Below are 12,809 nucleotides of genomic sequence, written 5' to 3'. Positions count from 1 at the left end.
CCCCCTGCTCCCCGCAATCACTAACCCAACACAGAACAGAACAGTGAGTTAACACTAAACAGAACATAAACGCAGATTCGCTACATTGCTCCCCCTTAATAAGTCCCTCGCCCCGAGGGATCAGTAAACAAAGTCCCTGAGATGAGATGGGGCCCTCCTCTGTCTCTGGGGAATACTGGGGCTTCCCCTAAGGGGCTTTACTTGCTGCTGAACAGGGGGTGATTCTGGAGGTGAGTCAGTGACAGCGACAGACTGTGGGGAGTTGAAAGGGGAACGGTGGGCGAGTCTGGTGTCGAGCCTTCTGGCTCCTTTGGAAAGGGAAGGAGGGTGCAGGATGGGGGCGTACATCCCCCTTGTGGTGGCAGGTGAACCCTATACACTACCTCCTCTAGTTTCTCTAGCACTTCACATGGCCCCACTCAATGGCAGTCCTGTTTTTGGCACTGGCCCTTCTTTCTTTTTGGGCTGTACACCCACACCAGGTCCCCGGCCCTAAAGTCTCTTCCTCTGGCCCTGAGATCATAGTTCCTTTTCTGTCATATGACCGCTTTCTCCAGCTGGTCACAAGCAAACGCATGAGCTGACTCCATTTGCATCCGGGGCATACTCCGGCCCAGGAGGTACTGCTAAATAAATAAATAAATTGCCAAATACAATTTCTGCTGGTGTCCAGAGCTCTTGCCCCTGCATGAGGAGAGCAGGTGTGCATGAGGTGGAATCCTGCACAGCAGATCTGTAGGCCAATAGAACAAGGGGAAGGTGCATGTCCCAGTCGCACTGGTGTTCTGCTGTGAGTATGGCGGTCTGTTTTGCAAGTGTCCTGTTAAAGCGTTCAACTAGGTTGTCACTCTGCGGATGCAGTGGGGTGGTCCTAGTCTTTTGCATACCCAGGCATTCGCACATAGCAGAGAAAACACTAGATTCAAAATTTCGTCCCTGGTCGCTGTGGATGACCTCAGCTGCGCCAAACCTGGAAAACATGCCTTCTACCAGGGCGTCTGCAACAGTCCCTGACTCCTGGTCTGGTATAGCATAGGCTTCTGGCCAATTTGTGAAATAGTCCACAACAACGAGGACATAACTCTGGGCATAACCCCTACCTGCTACCCCTCCTCCCCTGTGGCTGGCTCCTTGCAGGCCCTCTGGAGCACTCCAGAGCTGAAAACTTTTCGAACAGCCCTTTAGCAGCTGGAGAGCACCCAGTAATCTCATTCCACCCTGGTTACTGGCCTGACTCCACCCTCTGCAGCACTGGTTCTAGGTCTGGGTCCTGCTTTTGTTGCGTTCTCTACTCTGGGGGGTCGACTACCTGTGTCACTCTGCATCTCCATCTTGCGTTCTGTCCTCCTCCTCCTCACAGCAGAGCTCATTCTCCCGGGCCTCTCTCTTTTTGCAGTGTGGCAACCGTCATGAGCAGAGGAACGCCTGGACATGGCGTCTGCATTAGCGTGACACGCTTACACTCTGTACTCCACCTGGAAGACATACGGCGCCAGCTCCTCCAATCAGCGCACGATCTGCCCCTCTGGCTCTTAGAATGACATTAACCACTGGAGGGCAGCGTGGTCGGTCTGGACGGTGAACAGCAGGCCGCAGAGATAGTATTTCAAGTTGCTTATTGCTCTCACAATGCCTCCTTCAAGCAGCTAAAGGCCTGCTTGCAATCCGGTGTCCAGACAAAATCACTGCCCTTACGCTGCAGGTGGAACAGTGGCACAGCTATACAAGAGAAGCCACGCACAAAGCGCCTGTAGTAGGATGCCAGCCCAATGAAGCTCTTTAGTCCTTCACAGCTTGCACCAACTTGCACCAACTTGTTTCCTCCAAAGTGCTGATGCCCTTCCCTCCAATCCTGGTGCCCAAAAACTACAGTTCCCTCCACATAAAACAGCACTTGTCTGGGTGAAGCTTCAGACCTGCTACTGCTATCTTTTGTAGGTCCCGCCGCAGGGATGCCAAGGTGGCCTTGAAGGAGCTCCCATACAAAAGAATGTCATCCAGGTATACTAGGCACTCCTGCCGGGGTATTCCATCCAAGACCTTTCCCATCAGCCGTTCAAAAGTGGTTGGGGCATTGCACAGGACGAAACAGAGAACACGAAATTGCCACAGCCCTCTCCCAGTGCAGAAAGCAGTCTTTGGTTTGGCATCAGTGCTTAGGATGAGCCAGACACCAAGTCCAGTGATTTGTCAATGCCAGCAGCTGCCTGGTGGGCAACGGGAAGACAAAAATGTCTTTTAACTCCCACAGCTTTTCCCACAACTCCTCTTTTTGCTGGGGTTCCAAGGTCTCACAGTTCTGCTGCCATATCTCCCTTTCTGCTGCCTGTCTGTCAGCCCCTCCACCCACAGGTTATTGGTGCAGGGTGGGGTTGATGCAAACAGGTCGGGGACTTGGGTGTGAGAGGCAGGGGGGTTGTGGATGGAACGGGGGTAAAGAGGGGGTTGAAATTTCTGCGGCTCTTGTGGAAGCTGGTCCGTGTGGGGTGTTACAGTGGGGCCCTCTAGAAAATCTTGACCTGGGCTCTCTTGTCCAGCGGTTCTCACAGCAGGCCTAGCTCCGATGTGATAGTTCTCTGCAGCTGCTCCCACTGCCTCTCTCTCTAGGGCCAGCTCCAGCACCTCCTGCAGTGTGCGGGGATGTGCCAGCTGTGTCTGTATGCATAGCTCTCTGGGAGTTATGGCACGGGTGAACTGATCTCTGGCTAGCTCACTTTGCATATCAGTGGCCATGTTTGAGTATGCTCTTGTAGTCAGGGTTTCAATGTTATTAGCTAGTGCACGTAGTGGCTCCCCACTCAGTCTCTGCCTGCTTGCTAGCTCTGAACGCAGAACACCAGGCTGTTTACACTGTTCGAAACAGCGCTCCAGAGTCCCCACTAAAGCCACATAGTCATCCCTTTCATCTGGGCTAAGCAGTAGCAAGCATGTTAGAGCTTCATCAGTAAGGCACAGAGCCAGCTGCAGTGTTTTCATGTTCTCTGACCAGCCCGCAGCCTGTGCTAACAATTCAAAATTGGGCGTGAAAAGCCTCCTAGTCTGCTCTACCAGAGTATTTTAGTGTTTTCACTTGGAGCTGGTTAACATGGTTGCCCTCTTTGTTTACCTTTGACCGTGCGTCGCTGTCTTCGTGCATGCACGGCCTTCTTCCCTTGATGAGCAGAGCCCAGCATTCGCAGCTAACTTCTTGGCTGTCTGTCTCAAGTGAGCAAGGTGCTCCAAAGCACGGTCAGATTCCATCTTGTGCCGCGAATAACCAGTGTACTCACTTTCCACCACCTCTTCTTTAATCGGCAGCACGCCGGGCTCGCTCCACTGCATGCTCATCTTGCTGGCTGGTGAGCTAAGCTAGCCTAGTCTGAGCTACACATGGCTAATAGCGGTTAGCGACTGAACTCCGGTCTTTTACTTCTGACACCAGTGTAGCGCCTGGCTGGAAGCTGAAAGAAGGAATGAGTAGGCAGTTTAAGTGGCTTTACTGCCAATTTAGAACACAGGTTGCTGTTGTCCGCAACCACGCTGAAAAATAACAAAAGGCTAGTGCTAACTAGCTAACTCTAGCTCTCCCTCTCAGCACACACACTCACGGGCAGTTTCTCATTCCCCTCATTCTCCCAGCTCACACACACACACTGAGAACTGCGCTTTCCTGCTCTGCCCCCCCCAGCTCCCCCCAATCACAAGCCCAGGACAGAACAGAACAGTGAATTAACAGTAAAACAGAACATAAATGCAGATTTGCTACATTATTTAAAAAAAGTTCAGTCCCTTTTTTGTTACAAATAGCTGAATTGAAAATTCTAAGTTGAGTGTGATGTGGTTGGGTGTGATGTGGTTGAGTGTGATGGGGTTGAGTGTGATGTGGTTGAGTGTGATTTGGTTGAGTGGGGTGGGGTTGAGTGTGGTGGGGTTGAGTGTGGTGTGGTTGAGTGTGATTTGGTTGAGTGTAATGTGGTTAAGTGGGGTGGGGTTGAGGGTTGAGTGTGATGTGGTTTAGTGTGACAGGGTTGAGTTTGATGTTAAGTGTGGTTTGGTTAAGTGTGATGAGGTTGAGTGTGTTCTAAAGAGTTCAGAAGCATGAATGAGGACCCCTGATGCAACCTGTGAACTTTTGGTCAAGTTTGGACCTTAAACAACCTAGGGTAAAGGTTAATGACATTTGGAAATAACAACTAGGGTTACTGTTCTGAAAGTGGTAAAATAGAACAAAGTGCTCAGAATCATAGAGGAAGGCCCCCTGATGCCATTTGACCAAATTTGGTTAAATTTGGACTTTGGCAAACCTAGGAAAAATGTTAATGAGATTTAAAAATGCCCCTTTGATGCTGAGTTTGGCCTGATACAGAGTTTGGCCTCCGGAGGTTTCTGAGGCACGAAAGTTGGCAGGCATCCTTGTGGGCGTCTAGAGGCCCACAAAGGGTTCTGTGACATGAAACTCGGCAGGTAAACTTGCGGGCACGTCATGGACCACTCCCTGCAACGACAGAGCTTTGGGTGGTCGTGGGGCAGAGTTTGGACTACAGAGGCTTCTGACACACAAAAGTTAGCGGGCCACACCGCGGGCATGTCGTGGACCATGGTCTGCGACGTCAGACATCCGGGAGGTCGGGGGATGGAGTTTGGCCTACAGAGTCTTCTGGTATACGAAAGATAGCAGGCCATCCCGCAGGCCGGTAGTGGAAACACTGCCTGCATCATTAGACCTCTGGGTGGTCGGGGGAAGGAGTTTGGCCTACAGATACTTCTGTGGCACCCCGCAGGTGCCAGATGGACAACATACTGCAATTTCAGAACTCTAGGTGGTCGGGGAAGGAGTTTGGCCTACGGATACTTCTGAGGCACAAAACTCAGCAGCTGACCACAGAGGTACAAGTTGGACAACACACTTCAATTTCTGACCTCTGGGTGATCGGGGGAAGAAGTTTAGCCTACGGATGATTCTATGGCATGAAACTCCGCAGGCGACCACAGAGGTGCCAGCTGGACAACATACTGCAATTTTAGACCTCTGAGTGGTCATGGGAAGAAGTTTGGCCTACGGAGGCTTCTGTGGCACGAAACTCTGCAGGCAAACACAAAGGTGCCAGTTGGACAACATGTTGCCATTTCAGACTTTTGGGATGCTGGGGGAAGGAGTTTGGCCTACGTTGACTACTGTGGCACGAAACTTTGCAGGCGATCCCACAGGTCCAAGTGATATACTGTGATTTCAGACCTTTAGGATGTCGGGGGAAGGAGTTTGGCCTACGATGGTTTCTGTGGCACGAAACTCAAGATGCGCCCACAAATTTGCCAGCTGGACAACATACTGCAATTTCAGACCTCTGGGTGATCGGGGGTAGGAGTTTGGCCTACGGATGATTATATGGCACAAAAGTCCGCAGGCAGCCACAGAGTTGCCAGCTGGACAACATACTGCAATTTCAGACCTTTGGGTGGTCGGGGGAAGGAGTTTGGCCTACGTTGACTTCTGTTGCACGAAACTTTACAGGCAACTTCAAATGTGCTATCCGGACAACATATTTTAATTTCAGACCTCTGGGTTGTCGGGAGAAGGAGTTTGGCCTACGTTGACTTCTGTGGCACGAAACTTTACAGGCAACTTCAAATGTGCTATCCGGACAACATATTTCAATTTCAGACCTCTGGGTTGTCGGGGGAAGGAGTTTGGCCTACGTTGACTTCTGTGGCACGAAACTTTACATGCAACCTCAAATGTGCTATCCGGACAACGTATTTTAATTTCAGACCTCTGCGTTGTCGGGGGAAGGAGTTTGGCCTACGTTGACATTCGTGGAACGAAACTTTACAGGCAACCCTAGAGGTGCTATCTGGACAACATATTTCGATTTCAGAACTCTGAGTTGTATGGGGAAGGAGTTTGGCCTACGTTGACTATTGTGGCACGAAACTTTACAGGCGACCTCAAATGTGCTATCCGGACAACATATTACGATTTCAGACCTCTGGGATGTTGGGTGAAGGATTTTGGCCTACGTTGACTTCTGTAACACAAAACTTTACAAACAACACCAGAAGTGCCATTTGGACAACATATTTCTATATCAGACCTTTGGGTTGTCGGGGGAAGGAGTTTGGCCTACGTTGATTTCTGTGGCATGAAACTTTACAGGCGACCTCAAATGTGCTATCCGGACAACATATTACGATTTCAGACCTCTGGGATGTTGGGTGAAGGATTTTGGCCTACGTTGACTTCTGTAACACAAAACTTTACAAACAACACCAGAAGTACCATTTGGACAACATATTTCGATATCAGACCTTTGGGTTGTCGGGGGAAGGAGTTTGGCCTACGTTGACTTCTGTGGCACGAAACTTTACAGGCAACTTCAAATGTGCTATCCGGACAACATATTTCAATTTCCGACCTCTGGGTTGTCGGGGGAAGGAGTTTGGCCTACGTTGACTTCTGTGGCACAAAACTTTACAGGCAACTTCAAATGTGCTATCCGGACAACATAATTCAATTTCAGACCTCTGGGTTGTCGGAGGAAGGAGTTTGGCCTACGTTGACTTCTGTGGCACGAAACTTTACAGGCAACTTCAAATGTGCTATCCGGACAACATATTTCAATTTCAGACCTCTGGGTTGTCGGGGGAAGGAGTTTGGCCTACGTTGACTTCTGTGGCACGAAACTTTACAGGCAACTTCAAATGTGCTATCCGGACAACATATTTCAATTTCAGACCTCTGGGTTGTCGGGGGAAGGAGTTTGGCCTACGTTGACTTCTGTGGCACAAAACTTTACAGGCAACTTCAAATGTGCTACCCGGACAACATATTTCAATTTCAGACCTTTGGGTTGTCGGGGGAAGGAGTTTGGCCTACGTTGACTTCTGTGGCACGAAACTTTACAGGCGACCTCAAATGTGCTATCCGGACAACATATTACGATTTCAGACCTCTGGGATGTTGGGTGAAGGATTTTGGCCTACGTTGACTTCTGTTACACAAAACTTTACAAACAACACCAGAAGTGCCATTTGGACAACATATTTCTATATCAGACCTTTGGGTTGTCGGGGGAAGGAGTTTGGCCTACGTTGACTTCTGTGGCACGAAACTTTACAGGCGACCTCAAATGTGCTATCCGGACAACATATTACGATTTCAGACCTCTGGGATGTTGGGTGAAGGATTTTGGCCTACGTTGACTTCTGTAACACAAAACTTTACAAACAACACCAGAAATGCCATTTGGACAACATATTTCGATATCAGACCTTTGGGTTGTCGGGGGAAGGAGTTTGGCCTACGTTGACTTCTGTGGCACGAAACTTTACAGGCAACTTCAAATGTGCTATCCGGACAACATATTTCAATTTCCGACCTCTGGGTTGTCGGGGGAAGGAGTTTGGCCTACGGTGACTTCTGTGGCACGAAACTTTACAGGCAACTTCACATGTGCTATCCGGACAACATATTTCAATTTCAGACCTCTGGGTTGTCGGGGGAAGGAGTTTGGCCTACGTTGACTTCTGTGGCACAAAACTTTACAGGCAACTTCACATGTGCTATCCGGACAACATAATTCAATTTCAGACCTCTGGGTTGTCGGGGGAAGGAGTTTGGCCTACGTTGACTTCTGTGGCACGAAACTTTACAGGCAACTTCAAATGTGCTATCCGGACAACATATTTCAATTTCAGACCTCTGGGTTGTCGGGGGAAGGAGTTTGGCCTACGTTGACTTCTGTGGCACGAAACTTTACAGGCAACTTCAAATGTGCTATCCGGACAACATATTTCAATTTCAGACCTCTGGGTTGTCGGGGGAAGGAGTTTGGCCTACGTTGACTTCTGTGGCACGAAACTTTACAGGCAACTTCAAATGTGCTATCCGGACAACATAATTCAATTTCAGACCTCTGGGTTGTCGGGAGAAGGAGTTTGGCCTACGTTGACTTCTGTGGCACGAAACTTTACATGCAACCTCAAATGTGCTATCCGGACAACATATTTCAGTTTCAGAACTCTGCGTTGTCGGGGGAAGGAGTTTGGCCTACGTTGACTTCTGTGGCTCGAAACTTTACATGCAACCTCAAATGTGCTAGTAAATTGCTAAGGTCTTTTAAGACAGAATTTTAACTTTTTCTTTTTCAGAGTTGGGATTAGGGATAAGGTAGATTAGAATGTAAGAGTGAGGTCAGAGGGTAGTGTTGGGTTGTAATATAAGGTGAGGGATTGAGATTGGGTTATAACCTTTGTGATATCTGAGTTAATGGTAAAGTCAGGACAAGTTTTAAGTTCAAGTTTTGCCGTAGGACTCAGACCTGTGCATGCTTCGGGTGTGGTTACCCTTTAAGAGGCATTTTTTGTCCTCACCGTCCTTGGCAAAGCTTTTATTTTGAGATAAACATAAACTCATTGTACACTTTAATAACAAACCCAACAGTCTCCTTTGTCTATAAAAACATATAGAAACAGTCCTTAAATCTATAAAACATTGAAATAAACTATTTACAATCGTTATAAATCATTGTAATAAACTATTTATAATCGTATTAGGGCCTCTCATTCAGTCCATTAGGGAAGGTACTGTCCAATCTTTTGATCCAAAATTTTTCCTTTTTCCTTCTGGCTTCCGTGGTCCAATTTGGGTTATGGTCCAGGGCTCTGATCCTCAGCTTGGTTGGGCCATGTCTTCTGAAATGTGTCACAATATGTGTGTGTTTTTTCTTATTATGTATGATATTGTACTTATGTGTATAAAATCTAGTTTTGATCATTGTGCTCGTTTCCCCCACATATTGCTTACCACACTGACTGCAGTGAATTAGATAAACACAATTTTTTCTGTGTAATGGTATCCTTTTATGTACAGAGTAGGCGGTTTGATCATGTCTATTTTTTACCATTCCAACAAGTGGTTTTGGTCTAAAATGTCGATTGGGTGGGCAAATTTTGCTATGTACCAGTAAGTCTTTTAGGGCTTTGTTCTTTTTATATGCAGACACTATTTTAAATCCCATTTTTTGGGTATCGTTGAAGATACGGTTAATGTTTTGCCGGAGTGTTTTGGAGAATCTTAAAGAGTCTCTTGAATATCTAATAATACTTGGGATAATTTGTTCATTGGAGACATCTTGAGACGGGTTATCATGAATTTTGGGAGTAGCCCAGTCTCGGTAAACTGATCTGAGAAAACTCCTAGAATATCCTCTGGTTCGTAGAGTCCGGAATAGGATTCGTGTGGCTGTGTGAAAGTCCTCTCGGAGTGTACAAATCCTATCAAACCTAATAAGTTGGCTTTTAATAAGGCCTCGGAAGGTGTGTTTGGGGTGGAAACTTTTTTTATGCAACAGGGCATGTGTATCTGTTTCTTTGAAAAAAACTTTAGTGCATAACTGCTTAGTGTTGGAAAAGTGAGGTCCTTTGTAGGTCGTTGTATCCAAAAAATCTATTGACTTAATGTCAATTTGGTATTTTACTTTTATTGAGTCGTGATGGTCGTTAAGTGTGGTAATAAAGTCATGGAATTGTTCTTTGGAGAACGGCCATGTGCCCCAGATATCATCCAAGTATCTAACGTAATGAGTTGGTAAAAGCCTGCACTTAGGAAATACTGTCTCCTCCCAATCTGCCATATAGATGTTGGCATAGGCTGGAGCAAATTTTTTGCCCATTGCAGTGCCTTTAATTTGAAGATAGAATTGTCCATTGAATTCAAAGTCATTTTTGGTAAGGCTAATGTGTAACAGTTCCAGTAAAATGTCATCAGGTCTTTTGGTATCTGGGTTATCATTAAAACACTTTCTAATTGCCTTGAGGCCTGCTGATATGTCTATATTTGTATATAGATCATTAATATCAATAGAAAAAAGAAAAGTGTTTTCCTCCAATGTCATGGTTTTGATCATTTCTAAGAAATGATACGTATCTTTTATGTAACTGCGGTGTTTGGTGGCCAAAGGAGTAAGAAAATGGTCAAGATATTCTGCTATTTTGTAACTTTCACTCCCGCAATCCGAAACAATGGGTCTTCCTGGTGGCATGTTATTGGATGGCCAAGTTTCCCGGGGTTTATGGATTTTAGGTAAGAGGTAAAATTGCCTGGGCCTGGGGGTGTCCTCTCCTAATAAAAAGTTGACTTGTTTTGGATTGAGGAAGCCAGTAGATTGTAAATCATGTAGACATTTTCTGATATGGCCTATGGACGCTTTATAAATGGGACTGTCAAGTTTTTTGTAGTAATTTTTGTTTCCTAGTTGTCTATTAGCCTCTTGAACATAGTGTGTGCGATCCATGATGACCGTGGCATTGCCTTTATCTGCTGGTTTTATAATAATATTATTATTTTGTACAAGGGATTTTAGGGCCTGTTCCTCTAAAGTTGTTAGATTAGGTTTCTCGTGAGATGTTTGTATGGAGAAATTTTGGAGTGTATTTAGATCTAATGTTATCAAATTCCTCAATTTTTTGGGGACTTTTTGGGCTGGAGGTTCCCAGTCTGATTTGGGCATAAATGTTTTTGTTGAGTTTGATTCCATTGTTTCTTCAAAAAACATGGCCAATTTTAGTCTACGATGGTATTCAGTAGCTTGTGCTAACATTTCAGTTTTGGTGATGGGTTTTACAGTATGGGTTGGAATGTACGTGAGTCCTTTTTGTAGGAGTGTCTGTTGGTGAGTTGTTAGGGTTAGAGTTGTAGATAGGTTGATGACCGTTTTGTCTATGGGTTGTGACCTTTCTGGGTTTTTTTGTAGGACTAATTTAAATGAAGAAGCCAGTGGTTGCAGAGGATTTCTGCTGTTTCTGGTGTCCAATGGATGCCATCCTGGGTCGTGGCAAAGTCCTTTTTTGGGATGGCTGGGATGCTTCTGCCTGTTATTTTAATTAATTTATTAAGTAATTGGAGATTGTCCTTTGATGTACTTGCCAGTTGGTTGTCGTAGTTGATCAAAGGTATATAAATTACTGCGTTTGGAAAGGTGCTTTCTGCCGTACCAAGAAGTCGTGATAGTTGTTTCTTTAGTAATGTGGGGTTGCTCTGGCTTCTGTTATTTATCCCAAAGGATAGAATTACCTTTTGTGTATCTGGAGAAGTTTGGGTTTTATGTTTTATGATGTGGTTGGCATGTGCCAGCATTGCCCCCGGGTAGCTATCTACCTGCACCCTATTATCTTGTATTTTTGGAAGGCGGGAAAGATTAGAATCCCCTAGGATCAGAAAGGGTCGTGTAGGTTCAAGGTGCCAGTTGCCATACTTGTCCCCATCATGCGGATGGCAGGTGAAACGACTTGTTTCCTTATTCGCCGGGATCGGGGAGGGTTCTGTCTCCTGGGTATTTGGTCGGTCTTGGGGCAGTTGTGCTTCCTGAGTGTTAGATGGGATTGGAGAGGTGCTGGTACTGTGTGTTAGTTTTGGGGTGAGTTTTGTGTTACGGACTACTTGTGCCCAAGTTTTTGGTTGGTGCTGAGAGTGTCCGGGTATTGCAGCCGGAACTTCCAGGGTTTCTGGGTTTTCGGTATTCCGTTGCTTCATTCTGGTTTGTTCTTTTTCTGTAATTGCATTAGGGCCTGTAGATTCTCTAGGGGTAGATTTAGCTCTCGGGACTTGTTTGGTGAAGACCTGACTTTCCCTGTTTTCGAGGTCTTCTGATGTCTGAATGGTTTGGGTGGGCTCCAAGATTGGGCTATGAGGTCTTTGTTCCTCCATGTTGCTATGACCTGCATGCTCTTGTTCAGTATTTGAAGGCCTTGGATCAGGAGTTGTAAGTTGACATTTAGTGCTTTGATTTGGTGCTGGATCTGGGACACTCCTGAGCTCTGCATTATTTTCAGGAGAAGCGGAAGGTTCAAGCAGTTGTGTGATTTCTGCTGTGGTCCACTGAATTGTACTGGTCTGTATTTTTTTTAAATTGCGTCTTGCCCATCTGATGGCCACTTGCCATGCCTCTCTCCACCTGCTGCTATTGTAGGTTTTAATATCACTGGCCAATTCTCCGATTTTTTGTAAATAGTGCTCTTCCAATATGTGCAGAGTGGTATGGAGCCAATTGCGAGCATTCCCATATAATAGTGTTTCGGTTCTGTCTGTTGGGGTGGCTGGTTTGATTACGGTTTCCAACCATCTCATCGTCCTGACCATGCTGGGTGGTTCCTCCGTATTGCCAGTTGAAATTTGCACATTCAGTAGGTGGTGGTGGGCTTTGATATACTGATGCATTATTCTGATCAGTCGTTTGAATTCTTCTTCTGTAGCCATTATGTAGCGAGGTCTGAAATACGAAAAGGTACCAGGATTATAAACAAATATATACGTATATATATATATATATATATATATATATATTATTCTTTTCTCAAGATCAATGTGTTTTTGACTCAAGGATCAATGAGACTCATGCAGCAAGCTTGGTCCGAAGGCTCTGGCAAGGGTTAGGTTTTTGTTAATATACAATGACTTCCCCCAGTACAGTCATTCCGACCGCATGGTTGAGTAGGAAGATCAAGGGTAGTGCACGGGCCGGCGCCTGTTAAGCATTGCTGCTGGGCTCGTGATTTCAGAGTGGGTCAAAAAACTGTGACATTAAGTTTGGTGTTCCTAAGAAGTAGGCTAAAATTATTTAGTGGTGAGCAGGGTGAGGAGTGTGCCGCTGGACTGAGCAGGACACCCTTTAGACCGAGTTGGCCTATGTTGTTCACCTATTCTATCCCTCCGCCATGGCACCCATCCAGGGAATGAGTAGGTGGAAGATGTTAAATTACTGTTTGTTGAAAAGGGTGAGCAGGGTGAGGAGTGTGCCGCTGGACTGAGCAGGACACCCTCTAGACCGAGTTGG

Source organism: Astyanax mexicanus, unplaced genomic scaffold, assembly GCF_023375975.1.
Source record: "Astyanax mexicanus isolate ESR-SI-001 unplaced genomic scaffold, AstMex3_surface scaffold_68, whole genome shotgun sequence".
In the NCBI taxonomy this organism is placed as follows: domain Eukaryota; kingdom Metazoa; phylum Chordata; class Actinopteri; order Characiformes; family Acestrorhamphidae; genus Astyanax; species Astyanax mexicanus.
Note: the sequence above shows the minus strand (reverse complement) of the source record.